Source organism: Amia ocellicauda, chromosome 7 (assembly GCF_036373705.1).
Source record: "Amia ocellicauda isolate fAmiCal2 chromosome 7, fAmiCal2.hap1, whole genome shotgun sequence".
Taxonomy (NCBI): Eukaryota; Metazoa; Chordata; class Actinopteri; order Amiiformes; family Amiidae; genus Amia; species Amia ocellicauda.
This window is the reverse complement of record NC_089856.1, coordinates 3,646,845-3,657,907: the sequence shown is the minus strand read 5'-3', so window position 1 is coordinate 3,657,907 and position 11,063 is coordinate 3,646,845.

Genomic DNA, 11,063 nt, shown 5'->3' with positions numbered 1-11,063 from the left:
AGAACTGGACGCCTGGCGTGCGTTTTATTCTCTTGGTTTACCCTTCGAAGTCTTAGCCAATACTTTTCTTGCGCCGAGGATTAGCTGGAACACAGGCTTTGCAAAGGAATGGATCGGAAATGCCGTTTATTTCTCGGTAGTGGGCTGACCTCACGGAGCTTGCGGAAGGGATCAGGCACACATGAGGAACAAAGCCATTTTAAAGCGAGTTTTAAGGCGCTCTGTCTGGGTTAGAAGCCACATGAACCTCAAACCGCTGTGCCTGTCGCCGGCGCGTGCCTCTCCATTAGGATCACATCTGTGCTGGCTTTTGTTCTGCCAACTCTCATATCCCCCCCGACACACCCTGCCTTCACGAGCGTTTCAGAAGAACACAGACAGACGTCAGGGGCTGGGCCGAACAGATTCGCATTCTCGGAAATGCTGTTTCGCCTTCCCTCATTAAATTTCACGTATCATCTCTCCCTCTCTCTCGTTCTCTCTCCCCCTTTTATTCTCATTCTCTCCGTCTATGGTTTCAACTGGTTTGGTCTTGCTGTATAATGAATGAGGAGATCCCCCGGTTAAACTGAATGAAAGAATCAAACGGGAAAAAGTATAGGGAAACAAATCGATACACAAAGAGACTGAGCGATGATACAAATTGAGTGTGTGTGTGTGGGAGGTAGGGTTGTTGTTGTCAAAAAGTGCACTGCACACAAACTGGGCTCGTTTCATGATTAATTAACAGCCTTCCCTGGAGTTTAATTAAGGCACTGGAGGTGGCTTTACCAAGGCTTAGAATACAGACAGGCTGATCAGGAGGGGAAAATAATTAAATGTATGATTTAACAAAATGTAATCAAAAACAACACTTAGAGCCACAGATCCATGCGGCCAAAGTCTTTGTTTCTGCACCTGTGCAAGAACTGCATGAAAACCCAGAGCAATTCCAATGACACAGTATGCTCGGTGAACGGGGTGGGGGGGGTGTAATTTCGGCGTGTAACAATGGCCTACATTCGGCTCACTGATCCCAGACCGCACCGCCGTGCCAAACGCACTTCCCTGACCTACAAACGGAGGGAGGCTGCGAGTTTTTACGGCCCAGTGATAGCGGTCAGGTGCAAAATGTTGGGCGGGGGTAGAGAGAGAGAGAGAGAGAGAGTGGGGGGGATCAGCTCTTGTTTTAGCCTGGCATGGCAACCGCAGCCCCCGTCAGGTGCGCACGTACACCCCCGTTTCCATGGGAGCTGAGGACACGCACGTCTATGCATCATTTATTCACCGTAACGATTTGTGGAATGTGTGTATTTTGCAGCATCCCTGCGTTCCCCTGGATGAGGTGGGCAGATCAGTGAAACCGGAGACTTGCCCCGAGCGCTCTAAGCACTCCCTGGAAGTCGCCCACCATCCTTTTGTTCATACGGCACAGGGAAGCGGAGACGCCTCCCGCGGTTCACGATCGGGATCCATGTCAGCTCCTGCACACAGACATACGCCGCCCGCCGCAGTGAGGCCGCACAGCAGTCGCTGAAACCCCCACACATCGGTGCGTGAACCAGCTCAGCGTCGGCTTACTTAACGACTCCGAAACGGGTCAAAACCTCTGTGCACGGCGGTGGGGGGGGCTTCATATTCTTGGCAAAAGAGGGGTCGGGTGATCGCAGCCGAATCTGCATCGTGCTTCGGTGACAAAGCGGCCGGCGTATCTGCTGTGCAACATTCTAATGATGATATAACCCTCAGCCACAGCGACAAAGAGCAGCTTTAGATTTCGACCCTTTTGTAGGACAAGCCCTAATCCCCATTGTGGACAACACTGGAGCCCCCCCATTCCCCTCCCCCCCGCCCCGACACTATCTCTGCGGCACCGGCACCTTCGCCAGCCCCTCTCGGAGTCTATTAAGAGGTGATGGCAGTGACAGTGACAGGCAGGCGAGGCTCCTCTGAAGGTTGTTGTTTCTGATTCGATTATAACATGCGGGAGCTCATGAAAACAGGTCAGGAAAGTAGGTCAGCAAAGGGGAAGGCGGGGGAGAGGAGAGGAATGGAGAAGTGTCGGAGCTGGGAGAGGAGGGAGGGTGGGGGGGGCTGGGGGTTGGCTGGTATGCAGTGAAGCAATTTCGAAGCCTGATGTTTAAACCCACTGACACACTGCGCCAGATAAAAAAAAACAATCAAATCAAATGGAAAGGCTTTGTTTGCCGTGGCTGGCGAGGAGACGGAGGCGGGGCGTGGGGGAGATCGCTGGTCAGGAGCCGGGGAGAGAGACGTGCCGTGCCACACAAAGCCGTCTCGGGTGGCGATGGAGAGCGCGCTACCTGGTCTCGTTTTTTAAGTTTGTTTTTTATTAGGCCTCCCTGTTCTCTCTCCATCTCTCACTCTCTCTCTCTCCTTTACTCTGCCCTACTGCCAGGTTTGCTTACTAGAAGGCACCGGTTTGTTTACAGCGAGGCGGCTGTGGAGACAGAGTGTTGAGGGCCTCCTTTTGGAAACCACCTCCTCCTTTTGTGTATTTGTAGTTATTGTTTCCCGTCTTTCACCAGATCAGCCTTTAAGACCTGCGAAATCACAATGGGTTACGATAGCATGAAAGTATGTCAAGTAGTTCATCCTATGGACTTTTCCCCGTCTGTACAAGCGCCCTCGATTCAATTAACTGCCTGACCAATCTCAATTAACAGCACAACAGCCACTTCTCCCCTCACATCTGAGGGACGCTTAGCATCAGTCATGGGGGCTTTTGACCCTGCCGAGCCACTCGAGAGCCCTAATGTTACACACCTGTCATGCTTCTTGCCTACTGTGCCCCTGACAGCATGTCCCACATTGTTCCTCCACCGATTCCAGCACAGAAATAGTAGGTTTAAGTAAAGGGGCTGTATATATATGTTGTATATATTTAAGGGCTTTGGGTGTTAAGGACTGCATAAAGCACAGGAACAAAATGTAGCCGAACTACAACGCGTCACCAATTCGGTGTGTTCTTGAGAATCGCGATGGCCTGTACATTCCACTGAGCAAATAGGCCGATTTCCCCGTAGTGTGCTTCTGAGAAGTCCGCGTGAGCCGGTGAGCCACGCTACAGCAACAACGCCGTCACACAGTGGGATGAATACATCTACACTACCAGATACACATCTGTAATGGACTAAAGTGCATTAGCAGCTTATGCAATGTACACAATGCAGGCAGCCGTGAGTGACACCTCAAATCCATGTCTTTCATGCTGTGCACTGGAGCAGCACGGCCCCGCGACGTTACATAAGCAAGCTGGCAGCAGATGAGCCCACAAACTGCGCACACAACAACTAGGTGGATGTGATTGCACAACAATGACGAGCTCGCACAACAGCAGTAATGTGCTGGATCATGTAAAACTCCTGTACGGACGGCCCAGCGGGGGCTTTCAGTTTTGCGAACCGTGGTAGAATCCACGTTCTGCAAACCGTGCACAAACTTGCAGCCATTACAGCATGAGAGCGATCTCCCCGAGAGGAGCACCACAGCAGCGCTTGCCCTCGTTGTGTTTGCTCAGCGGAAGACAAAGGGCTGCGCACCTGACCTACATTTCGGCAGGCCAAAACAAACCCCGCTGCTCCCGTGGGTTGCGAGTGACTGCTGAGACCTTTCCAGCCAATGTGGCCTGCGGCGCTGTCACCTCGGAGATCTGGGGCCCGTGTTAGCGGCTTGCATGTTCCTCTGGGCGTCGTGCTCGTCTGGGCAGAGTGACAGCAGGAAAAGGCACAAGAATAACAACCTGCAAACAGCCTTCCCGCCAGGCTGCTGCTCCTGCTGTATTGTACCTCTAATCAGCGTAACAAACTTTGCCTGCATAAGCACACATTGCGCTCATTCAGGGGCACAGAGGCTATTTCAGCTTCCCACCTTCTCCCACATTGTGACCAGGCCGCCACGCAACTCAACCAGCCAACGACTTCAACCCATCTCGGCACTCAAGCCGATGGGACCCTATTCCCTCTTGGACGAAAACAATGCCCACTAGTGCGGCATTGGTGTTGGGTATCGACCTCCCCTCCAATCAGTTAATGAGCTGGTATTGAGAGCAATAAAAACCGATTGCAAAATAAACTAAATCTAAAAATAATAATAGTAATAGGTGAAAAAAAATCCCACATTTAAACTAAGTTAAACGTACAATTCTAGGAAGACAGAGTCAGTCAGTCAAAGCACTGCTTCAATCACCGCACAGTCTGTAATATACAGCCAGGTCTTAATTGCTCAATTGAACACGGTTACACTGAATTCACAAAGCAGATGTCGGCTCGGCCCTGGGAAGTCAACGGCGTTAGAGGGAGGAAACCGTAATGATGTTGCCAAAGGAGGCAGTTGGGGGAGTTCCTTTGGAAAACCTTTTCTTAAAATACAGAGGTTTGAACAGGCTGCCAAGTCTGCTCGTTCTCCCGGCAACATGAATCCAGACGCTGTGACAGCAGCCGGAGAAAGATGAGCAGAGGGGCCCGTCTTCCACACGGGCCCTAGCCCTTCAGCCAACCGGCGGGCATGGAGGCCAACAGATGTGCGGCTGCAATGTGCTCAACGCACCCTGGGCACCATGCCTGATGGTGGTCTCAGACAGCCAAGTTCATCTGCAAACTACCAGTACTTAAGGGGAGGTAGGTGAGGGGTTGGGGGGACACTAAGAGACTGGCAATTCCAAAATTGAAAACATATCAACAACAACAAAAACAAATCTTAAATCTACATAAATGGGGCTGAGTTTTCTTCATTTCCCCTGAGCTGTGGAGCAAGAGTGTCCTGGTAGCCCCTATAAACACCGCGGTCTTATTCCAGTCTGCCCTAGTTCCTGCTCACTGGATACAGATGGGGGACGGGCTTCAGTCACAGCCTGATTTTCGGGCGCAGACCTGGTTATGCAACAGCAGTCCTTCAGAATGTAGGTCAGAGAGAGAGAGGAAGGGAGAGGGGGGGTGTGACACACAGCCAAACAAAGGGCTTACTGTAGCTTTTGGCCTTCCATTCTCTTCAAGCATTAAACAAGCACAATGTTTGATTACAGTCAAGGCCCTGGCCGACTCGCTGGCATATCACCCCGAGAGTCACCGCTACTACACACGTTACAAAAATAAAACAAAGCACACACAACGTTGTATATTTCTGCTTTGTCCCCCGCTTCATCGTTGCTCTTTTCTTTTTCTGTTACCGATTTGTAACTTTTTAAATCTGAATGTAACTGTAGGATTGTTCTTGATTAATGAAAGCTATGTAGCAAGAATGTGCAACTGCAAATCTATGGATAACTAGGCAAGCTGTAGATAACGCCTTCGTGAAACGCATTACATCGCTCTCCATTGTGCCTCGCAGTATTGCTTGTTTGCGGTGTGAAACTGCCTCTGCAGCACAATAGCGTATTGAGTAAGCAGCGAACAGCTCAACACAACCCCTCCCTTGGCCCTTCTGGTTTGGTGGAATGTGCGTTTCCCCAAAAAAAAAATAGAGGGAAAAAAAAAAACTTGTGTGGCCAGTTGCCAATAGGAGCCTTGGGTTTCAAAGCAAACTGCGACTCCCCTCGTGGTGAAAAATAGGTCAGCGATCTCCGAGCTGAGTGCACTGGGGCTCCGCATAGGGAGGCGGCTTCAGAGGGAGTGAGAGAGAGGGGTGGAAGACAGAGGAAGAGAAAAAAAGAAGAGAAGAAAAAAAGAGGATACAATGAGAGAAAGGAGAGAGAGTACAAAAGTGCTCCTCTCCAACACGCAATTAAGAAATTCCATGATTACAATGGCTCTGAGGGAGTGGCTTTCCATTATGATGTCATTTCAAACAGGAACACACGTGGACTGTGTTCTGACACCGGGCTCCTACAGTCAGAAGAGTCTTTCCTAGTCTTGCCCACTGCTGCACCATCCCACCCCACTGCACCGCGTTCCCCCCCCCCCCCGTCGTAGGACTTCTTGTATTCGGCTGCCGCCTGCTGCATTATGTAACTTTAGCACTAGTGCTTTTTACAGTTCCCCCGTTAAGTTTATCATGCAAATGACTTGGACACAGAGACGCTCGATCTGAACAGGAAGTGGGGTGTTATGTCATGACATCAGAAAGTGTTACCATTTGAATACATTTGTTTTCCGTGGAGAGCAGCATCTTGCATAAGTTTGCATAGCCAGCTTACAACAAGAGCAGGGCAAGTACAGAGTGCAAAGTGACAGAGATGAAAAAACAGTGTTTCAGATTAAAAAGAACTGATAAAAGAAATTTGAAATGATCAGTCATACATAGAGAATCCCATTTGATGTACTGTAATCATGTGTTTATTTCCACATCTGCGAAGGCCAAATAGAAACGGACTGACTGACTGATTGGTTTAATTGTGTTGGAATGTGGACGGCAGCTGGCGATTCCTCAGGTTTCAAAATACCTACGGACACAGGGCCACAGAGCTGAATGACAGAGAAATGCAGGGATTGTGCATAAAGTCACAGTGCCAGACAATGCCAGGGAGAACAGAGCCATTCTGCATTGGGTTGCAAAAGCAGGACCAGTTTAGGACACTTTGACACTCAGTCCAAACCCTGGTGTCCAATTCATTTCAGATCTGTTTTTTACAGATTTATTTTCATATACGAAGACTCATAAGACTCCGTAGTGGATTAGCGCACAGTTAAAGACATATATTATACTAAAGACATAGTAGTGTAAAGCAGGATCTAGCGGAGATCACCAGGTCTTTGAATGAGAAATCCTCTGCGTGTGATACCTATTCTGAAGCGTGCGTGTGTGTGGATTGAAATGCAGACATTCTGTGGTGTAAACGACAGCAGTAATTGAATTACACGGCACAAAACGACCATCAAAAGAAGCCTGTTCAGTCGGCGTGGGCCTGACGCACGTGCTACTGTCCTCCGTGACGTCACTGCAGTCACAAGCTCCACATGAAGGCTGGCATTGTGAACCACCACTTCCTGGGCACTAAGATGGTGACCATCATCACCGAGGGGCTCCTACTATTGCCCAGTGCTCTGGGGGAGGGGCGCAGCGCAGGCATCGAGCGCATCTTCGGTGAACCTCAATGAGGAATATAACAACATGTGACTCCTGTTGTCAGAGTCCCGGCCATGACTGCAGACGACTAACTGCCAGCACTCGCTCCAGGGGCAGGAGCGAGACTCGGACCATCAGACCTGACCTGGGGGGGGTAAGGGTGTGAGCAGATGGGAACAGACAGCATCCTGATGGAGTTGTGAGACAAACAGACCAGTTGTGAGTGACAATCCACGGGATTTACTGGATTATAACCAACACTGTGTCTAAAAAAGTGTTCATTATGATGGTTTATGGCAGGGGTAGTCAAGGGTAGTCAATAGGCGGACTGCGGGCCAAATCCGGACCGCCACACGCTTTTGAACGGACCGCAAGAATAAAATGTTCATGATTTTTTTTTTTTTTTTAATGTATTGTTATGGAGGTGTGGAACCCAGTAGCAGCCCTTCCGGTTATTAGCCAATAGGATGTTATTTAGTAATATGGATGTCCTATATAGAGCTTGTGTTCCCATTAGTTAGTGAGTTGATTGCTCGCAGATTCCCTGTTTGGGCGTCTCTGTACACATTCTGGACCGTGGCACTTTGTACTCGTAAAAAAATAAACTTAGGGTATTTTGTTTGTTTTATTGATTTCTATAAATAAACTGCAGATCGTTTGTCATGTGGACATATTTCAACCTCACCTCCAAAATATAAAAGTGCATTCACACAACCAGGGAGGGCAGGGTGCACGGTGCCATAGCTTGTACTCACCTAGAAACTCCTACATCAGTGGTGGAAACAGCTGATTTCCAATCAAGACGCATATTTCTAGCTGCGCACAAATCGAGAGTTGTGCATCCTCACCCGTTTCAATTACACACCTCCACCAAAATAGATCTGTGATTGACTAGCACCAGAAACCACGTCTAGTTTGCTGCATAATGTCGGTTGATGTGGGATTTTTCGCTGGTGATATGTGGTTGTGAAGCAAAGATGTTGGAAATCAAAATCTGCATGATTACATGGATTTTCTGAGCTAAGTTTTTCAAATTCAAAATGAATCAGAATCAGGTCTCCACTTTTCAAAATCTTTTTACAAAAGAAATAACAGATGACATGCCACAGGTTGACAATCAGTCCAGTCAAACCCTAAGAGAGATCAGGATAAATGAGGAGGAGGTACTAAAGGGACTAGCAGAATTAAAAACCAACAAATCACCTGGGCCAGATGGGATATTTCCAACATTACTTAAAGAAATGAGGGAAATTATTTATAGGCCGCTAACTCAATTATTCCAAATGACACTTAGAACAGGGGATGTGCCAACTGACTGGAAGACGGCAAATGTCAAACCAATCCACAAGAAAGGGGACAAAACTGAGCCAGGAAATTACAGACCAATCAGTCTCACCTGCATCACCTGTAAAATGTTGGAGAAAATGATTAGACAGAAAATAGAGGAGCATCTCAATGAAAACCATATTCTTGGAGAATAACATGGGTTTAGACGAGGCAGATCATGTCTTACTAATTTATTAGAATTTTTTGAACATGCAACTGCAGCTGTAGATCCGGTGAAAGCATATGATATGATATACTTAGATTTCCAAAAAGCTTTTGATAAGGTTCCACACCAAAGACTGATCCTCAAATTGGAAGCTGTAGGCATTCAGGGTAATGTAAGTAGATGGATTATGAACTGGTTGATGTCTAGGAAACAGAGGGTGTTGATTAGAGGAGTCGCTTCTAACTGGAGTGAGGTTGTTAGTGGAGTTCCACAGGGATCAGTATTGGGGCCTTTGCTTTTTCTATATTAATGATCTGGACTCTGGGATAGTTAGCTAACTTGTCAAATTTGCAGATGATACTAAAATAGGTGGCTCAGCAGATACAGTCTCAACAGCACCAGCTATTCAAAGGGACTTGGATCATATTAAGTTGTGGGCCGACACCTGGCAGATGAAATTCAATGTGGACAAGTGCAAGGTATTACATGCAGGTAACAAAAATGTCCACTATAATTACACTATGGGAGGAATAGAACTGGATGAAGTAACGCATGAGAAAGGCCTAGGAGTCTATGTGGACTCCTCACTTTCTCCATCCAAACAATGTGGGAAAGCAATAAAAAAGGCAAACACGATGCTAGGGTATATTGTCAAAAGTGTAGAATTGAGAACAAGGGCAGTGATGTTCAGACTGTACAATGCACTAGTTAGAGCTCATCTGGATACTGTGTGCAGTTCTGGGCTCCACACTTCAAGAAAGATATCGCTGCTCTAGAGGCAGTTCAGAGGAGAGCAACCAGACTTATTCCAGGTCTGAAGGGAATGTCCTACTGAGAGACTGAGGACCTGAACCTTTTCACCCTGGAACAGAGGAGACTACGTGGGGACTTGATCCAAGTCTTCAAAATCATGAAAGGCATCGACCACATCAAACCAGAGGAGCTTTTCCAGATCAGCAGGGACACACGCACCCGGGGACACAAATGGAAATTGGGCTTCAAGGCATTCAAGACAGAAAACAGGAGACACTTCTTCACACAGAGAGGCGTCACAATCTGAACAAACTCCCCAGCGATGTGGCTGAAGAGACAATTTGGGAACATTTAAAAACAGACTGGATAGGATCCTTGATCACTTAATTAATGGACACCAAACGAGCACGATGGGGCGAATGGCCTCCTATCGTTTGTAAACTTTCTTATGTTCTTATGTTCTAGTCATAACAAACAATATCAGGTTATATTAATAGGTGTGTAAATGACACAACCCGCTCCGAGTGTTTCCACGGGACCGTGTTTGTCCGGGACTGACTGGGTAACGCAGGTAAGTCAAGCTCCGGAGTGAGGAACGAGGGAAAGCGAGGATCGAAGCCCCGTCCTCTCCTCCGTCTTGTACGGACCCGCTCCCCCGCTCCCCCGCTCACCTTGTCTGCCGGCCTAGATATTCAATCCGAGACAGCCGGGGATTTTATTTTGTTTTGCTTTGCTCTGCTCCACTGCCTCCCCGCTTAACCCAATTTCAGGCTGCCTGGTTTTCCATAAAGAATTTCAGGTGCCGACAGCCGCTGGATATTTCAATTACCCTACCCCCCATCCCCCCTCTCCTCCCCTCCCCTCCCCTCATTCACTGCCCCCGCCTGTTTCCTACTCTCTGACCTTAAATAAAAAGCTGAAAACAAGCGGTGCCCCGTGGTCCTGAAAGAATAATCTCCGATAACAGAGCATTACCAGAGAGAGCGAGAGCGAGAGAGCGAGGCTGCAGTGAATGTAGGTCAGTCAGTCCCCCCCCCTTGCAAACATGTTTACTCCGAGGACCCAGAGTGAACTTGCTCTCCATGGCAACCGATCTGAGGCCTACTCAGGCAGGCAGGAACTGGATCGGCAGCGCCTGGCTGGAGCCCAAAAGCTGGGCCTACCCACCCCTTTTCTTTTTTCTTCTTCACGTAATTGTCCCCCTGTTCCCCAGGAATGACTATATATAGAAAATATTAAGAGAAAGCCTTGTAATCTGTGCTTTCGAGACGCGCTGCGAGGAACAACAACAGCAAGAAAGCAGCAAAATAAGTAAACAGACGCTGGTTCTCAAGGAATTCCAAGTTGATGACAGATTGTTATTATTTATTTATTTTAGTCACCGTTATCTGTGTGTCAGTTCCACAAAGGGTCCTTTTAAGGGCTAAGCGCGCAGGGCCAGGCCGGGGATGAGATTTCAGTGGTCATGAGGGCTTGCCAACTGGAGATGGGGGGAGGGAGCCTTACATTCCTGTACGTTTCATCATGTAACCCCCTCCTGACAGAGGGATCGGGCGGCTCCAGGCTAAACTAATCGCTCCTGCGCGGCCGGCCCCAAAACGGGCACAGTCACTGGGCACAGGAAATGACACGACTCATAACCCCCCGCCTGCCACTCCTCTCAGGTAGTGTCTCTCCCAGGGGAAAATGTAACCTCCCTTTGTTAAAAGGAGAAGAAAACATACCTTCTTTGTTAAACCACGACAGCAGAAGCAACAGGGCAAGTACAGACAAGTATCCGATCGCCTGATTTAGATTTTACCAGAGGTTATGTCAT